Below are 6,610 nucleotides of genomic sequence, written 5' to 3' on the forward strand. Positions count from 1 at the left end.
CACACTCACACTCACACACCATATACACCATTTGTAAACCAAGTAGAGGCTGCAGGTATGCACCCAGAATAGAACTACTCTCTCTCTCTGTCAGATATCTTTTTCTTTGTCTTCCTACCTCTCTTTCTCCCTCTCCTCTCTATCTTCCTCCCTCTCTTCTTCTCTCACTCTATCGTCCTCCCTCTCTCTCTATATCTTCCTCTCTCTCTTTCTCCCTCCCTCTCTCCTTTTCTCCCTCTATCTTCCTCCCTCTTTTCTCTTGCAGGGCCACACCAGAAATAGACTTGAACCTATATAATTTCAACACTAAATATAACTACCTCTAGTATTACATATACAGTGAGCTCCAAAAGTATTGGGACAGTGACACGTGTTGTTGTTTTGGCTCTGTACTCCAGCACTTTGGATTTGAAATGGTACAATAACTATGAGGTTAAAGTGCAGACTGTCTGCTTTAATTTATCAGGTGAACTTTCTATATTTTGTATTTTAATTTTTTTGTTTTACTAATTCTTTTAAGAGCTTTGCACACCTACATTGTACAATATTTGCATGTTTTCTTTAAAAAAAAAATATTCAAGCACCGTCTAGTTTGTTGTTGATCATTACTAGACAGCCATTTTCAAGTCTTGCCATATATTTTCAAGCTGATTTAATTCAAAACTGTAACTAGGCCACTAATGAACATTTAATGTTGTCTTGGTAAGCAACTCCAGTGTATAATTGGCCTTGTATTTTAGGTTATTGTCCTGCTGAAAGGTGAATTTGTCTCCCTGTGTCTGTTGGAAAGCAGACTGAACCAGGTTTCCCTCTAGGATTTTGCCTGAATGACAAGCATTCCCATTGCAGCCACCACCATGCTTGACAAATATGAAGAGTGGTTTCAGTTATGTGTTGTGTTGGATTTGCCAGAAGAATAACGCTTTGTATTCAGGACTCTGACAATTAGGTTAGTATTGTGGAGTAACTACAATGTTGTTGATCCATCCTCAGTTATATTCAATCACAGCCATTAAACTCTGTAACTGTTTGAAAGTCACCATTGGCCTCATGGTGAAATCCCTGAGCAGTTTCCTTCCTCTCCGGCAACTGAGTTAGGAAGGAAGCCTGTATCTTTCTGGTGACTGGGTGTATTGATACACAATCCAACGTGTAATTAATAAGTTCACCATGTTCTAAGGGATATTCAATGTCTGCTTTTTTTTTTTTTTTTTTTTACCCATATACCAATAGGTGCCCTTCTTTGTGAGGCATTGGAAAACATCCCTGGTCTTTGTCGTTAAATCTGTGCTTGAAATTCACTGCTCGACTGAAGGACCTTACAGATAATTGTATGTGTGAGGTAGAGAGATGGGGTAGTCATTTTAAAGATCATGTTAAACACTATTATTGCACACAGTGTGAGTCCACACAAATTATTACGCAACTAGTTTTGCAAATTTTTACACCTGAAATTAAGGTTTGCTATAACAAAAAGGTTGAAAACTTATTGACTGAAAACGTTTCAGCTTTTCATCTGATAGTGGTAGATGTCTAGTCTCCATTATGGCTCTAATCTGATAGTGGTAGATGTCTCCATTATGGCTCTAATCTGATAGTGGTAGTGGGATGGTAGATGTCTAGTCTCCCTTATGGCTCTAATCTGATAGTGGTAGATGTCTAGTCTCCATTATGGCTCTAATCTGATAGTGGTAGTGGGGTGGTAGATGTCTAGTCTCCATTATGGCTCTAATCTGATAGTGGTAGTGGGGTGGTAGATGTCTAGACTCCCTTATGGCTCTAATCTGATAGTGGTAGTGGGGTGGTAGATGTCTAGACTCCCTTATGGCTCTAATCTGATAGTGGTAGTGGGGTGGTAGATGTCTCCATTATGGCTCTAATCTGATAGTGGTAGTGGGGTGGTAGATGTCTCCATTATGGCTCTAATCTGATAGTGGTAGTGGGGTGGTAGATGTCTCCATTATGGCTCTAATCTGATAGTGGTAGTGGGGTGGTAGATGTCTAGTCTCCATTATGGCTCTAATCTGATAGTGGTAGTGGGGTGGTAGATGTCTAGACTCCCTTATGGCTCTAATCTGATAGTGGTAGTGGGGTGGTAGATGTCTCCATTATGGCTCTAATCTGATAGTGGTAGTGGGGTGGTAGATGTCTCCATTATGGCTCTAATCTGATAGTGGTAGTGGGGTGGTAGATGTCTAGTCTCCATTATGGCTCTAATCTGATAGTGGTAGTGGGGTGGTAGATGTCTAGTCTCCATTATGGCTCTAATCTGATAGTGGTAGATGTCTAGTCTCCATTATGGCTCTAATCTGATAGTGGTAGATGTCTAGTCTCCCTTATGGCTCTAATCTGATAGTGGCAGTAGTGTGGTAGATGTCTAGTCTCCATTATGGCTCTAATCTGATAGTGGTAGTGGGGTGGTAGATGTCTAGTCTCCATTATGGCTCTAATCTGATAGTGGTATTGGGGTGGTAGATGTCTAGTCTCCATTATGGCTCTAATCTGATAGTGGTAGTGGGGTGGTAGATGTCTAGTCTCCATTATGGCTCTAATCTGATAGTGGTAGATGTCTAGTCTCCATTATGGCTCTAATCTGATAGTGGTAGTGGGGTGGTAGATGTCTAGTCTCCATTATGGCTCTAATCTGATAGTGGTAGATGTCTAGTCTCCATTATGGCTCTAATCTGATAGTGGTAGATGTCTAGTCTCCATTATGGCTCTAATCTGATAGTGGTAGTGGGGTGGTAAATGTCTAGTCTCCATTATGGCTCTAATCTGATAGTGGTAGTGGGGTGGTAGATGTCTCCATTATGGCTCTAATCTGATAGTGGTAGTGGGGTGGTAGATGTCTCCATTATGGCTCTAATCTGATAGTGGTAGTGGGGTGGTAGATGTCTCCATTATGGCTCTAATCTGATAGTGGTAGATGTCTAGTCTCCATTATGGCTCTAATCTGATAGTGGTAGTGGGGTGGTAGATGTCTAGTCTCCATTATGGCTCTAATCTGATAGTGGTAGTGGGGTTGTAAATGTCTAGTCTCCATTATGGCTCTAATCTGATAGTGGTAGATGTCTAGTCTCCATTATGGCTCTAATCTGATAGTGGTAGATGTCTAGTCTTCATTATGGCTCTAATCTGATAGTGGTAGTGCGGTGGTAGATCCTAGTGTCCCTTATGGCTCTAATCTGATAGTGGTAGATATCTAGTCTCCTTTATGGCTCTAATCTGATAGTGGTAGTGGGGTGGTAGATGTCTAGTCTCCTTTATGGCTTTTCAACATTTCTAAAAACATAATTCCACGTTGACATTATGGGGTATTGTGTGTAAAGGCCAGTGACACAACAACTATATTTTATCCATTATAAATTCAGGCTGTAATATGTCCTCATTGTGATGTAGTATTTCTTATTGTTTTTGTTTAGTTTATTAATTCGACCATTTTAAAAATCAGAACGCATAAACTTGAAAAAGACATACATGCACAATAAAGTCTGGGACTTATTTCCATTGTTAAATCATGGAGGATAACAAACAATAAAGTCTGGGACTTATTTCCATTGTTAAATCATGGAGGATAACACACAATAAAGTCTAGGACTTATTTCCATTGTTAAATCATGGAGGATAACAAACAATAAAGTCTGGGACTTATTTCCATTGTTAAATCATGGAGGATAACAAACAATAAAGTCTGGGACTTATTTCCATTGTTAAATCATGGAGGATAACAAACAATAAAGTCTGGGACTTATTTCCATTGTGGTCGTCTTCAAACAAGATGGCTGGACAAGATCGAACACAGTATGGCAGTGAAATAATACAACAAAACCATAGAAGAAGAACATCCATCTCACCATTGAGGTTACATAATAGGGGTCGTTCATATGGGCACAGAAGACACCAAACATTTTTTTTACATAATTTTTAAAAATACAGTAGAAAAACAACAAGACATAACCCTAATATAACATGTCGTCTCCTCATTGTGTTATTGTAGGAAAAACAACTAAGATAATGCGAAAGTATCCAGAGACGGATTCTGGTTCCGTTGGAATGATTTCTGGTATTCTAAAGAGTTCTAAGTGTTTTGGGAACAATTCCGTGACCTTTGTCTTTGTCTGTCATAAGTACTCCAAGCAGACACTCCAGAATGCTTCGGAACGCCCAGCATAAAACACAAACATTCCCTGAAAACAACATACGTTTTTTGGGGGGCCTGGGTTTCCATGGACACACGACCTCTCTCCCCTCTATATACGAAAGACAATATGGAGCGATGCTTACTCAGAGCCAGCACTGTGTACCAAATGGCACCCTATTCCCTATTCCCTGGTCTAAAGTAGTGCACTGCATTGGGAATAGAGTGCCATAGAGCCCTGGTGCACTACATAGGGTGCCATAGATCCCTTGTCTAAAGTAGTGCACTGCATTGGGAATAGGGTGCCATTTTGGACATAGCTAGTATTTTAGGTCTGTTAATGTGTTTATGTGTCTTTGTGTTTGGCAGGTGAGGAAGCAGAGCTACCAATTCCAGTTGATTAACCCCCTCTCTGCTCTCCTGCTCTCCTGTTGTCCTGCTATCCAGCTATCCTGTTATCCTGCTATCCTGTTATCCTGCTCTCCTGCTATCCTGCTCTCCTGCTCTCCTGCTGTCCTGCTATCCTGTTATCCTGCTATGCTGTTATCCTGCTCTCCTGTTGTCCTGCTGTCCTGCTATCCTGTTATCCTGCTATCCTGCTCTCCTGCTCTCCTGCTATCCTGCTGTCCTGCTATCCTGTTATCCTGCTATCCTGCTATCCTGTTGTCCTGCTGTCCTGTTATCCTGTTATCCTGCTATCCTGCTATCCTGCTGTCCTGCTATCCTGTTATCCTGCTGTCCTGCTATCCTGCTGTCCTGCTATCCTGTTATCCTGCTCTCCTGCTCTCCTGCTATCCTGCTGTCCTGCTATCCTGCTATCCTGTTATCCTGCTATCCTGTTATCCTGCTATCCTGCTATCCTGTTATCCTGCTATCCTGCTATCCTGCTATCCTGTTATCCTGCTATCCCGCTGTCCCGCTATCCTGCTATCCTGCTATCCTGCTATCCTGCTATCCTGCTATCCTGCTATCCTGCTATCCTGTTATCCTGCTATCCCGCTGTCCCGCTATCCCGCTATCCTGCTATCCTGCTATCCTGTTGTCCTGCTATCCTGCTATCCCGCTGTCCCGCTATCCTGCTATCCTGCTATCCTGCTATCCTGCTATCCTGTTATCCTGCTATCCTGCTATCCTGTTGTCCTGCTATCCTTGTCAACAGCAGGTCAGACACGTTTCAAACTGCACTACCAGGCCTGGTATGTCTCAGCACCTCTTCTCTGGCTGACTTTACACACACACACACACACACACACACACACACACACACACACACAGAGACACAGACACAGACACAGACACAGAGAGAGAGAAGAAGTTAGGGTGATGTACGGAGTATTTACCTTCAGAAACATCTCCATCCAGATGGAAACTCGTGTCTGAGACTCGGACTCGAGTCGCGCTTTTAAGTCGCAATGAAAATGACTTGAGACTTGACTTAAACTCGTGATCAATTGACTTGAGACTTGACTTGGACTCTAGATGAGAGACTCCGGAACAATGCAAGTCAGTACTGGGCTATGTTTTTTGTTGTGCATTCTGTCAGATAACATGGAACAGAAGGCCATTGTAACACACAGGAAGTAGTTTTAATACAGAAGGCTGAAAAGCGTTCTAGAACGTCTGTGTTCCTCCAAAAAAATATGCAGACAAGAACGTATCTATTTCAATGGGAGGATAGTGGCTACTCTTAATTACACGTTGTCCTTATTTGATCGAGAGGACATTGTGTACGCTATTGCTATATAGATCGGAAACATTAAAACGCAAGCAGAAGTTAAGCTATCGTTTATCTTAAGTAAAGCTTGTCATTAAAACAAACAAAAAGTTATCTGTCGTTTATCATAGTATGTGAAATCATGTCATATTTAAATAATATTCAGTAAATTATATAATTATGACAGTGTTTGGCAACTAACTTTAAATGTATGACGTTGTCCCCCCCCAAAAAAATAATTTAGGAAATAATTTATTTCAAATCATTTTATAAGGTTTATAGACCAAACCCTCTCTACCCTCCCTACCCTCTCTACCCTCTCTACCCTCTCTACCCTCTCTACCCCCTCTACCCTCTCTACCCTCTCTACCCTCCCTACCCCCCTCTACCCCTCTCTACCCTCTCTACCCTCTCTACCCTCTCTACCCCCTCTACCCCCTCTACCCTCCCTACCCCCTCTACCCTCTCTACCCTCTCTACCCTCTCTACCCCCTCTACCCCCTCTACCCTCTCTACCCTCTCTACCCCCTCTACCCTCTCTACCCCCTCCTCTACCCTCTCTACCCTCTCTACCCTCTCTACCCCTCCCTACCCTCTCTACCCTCCCTACCCTCTCTACCCTACTCTACCCTCTCACCCTCTCTACCCTCTCTACCCCTCATCTACACCCTCCCTACCCCCTCCTAACCCCCTCTACCCTTCCCTACCCTCTACACTCCCTTACCCCCTCTACCCTCTCTACCCTCCTCTACCCCCCT

The sequence above is a fragment of the Salmo trutta genome, chromosome 1, assembly GCF_901001165.1.
Source record: "Salmo trutta chromosome 1, fSalTru1.1, whole genome shotgun sequence".
Taxonomy (NCBI): Eukaryota; Metazoa; Chordata; class Actinopteri; order Salmoniformes; family Salmonidae; genus Salmo; species Salmo trutta.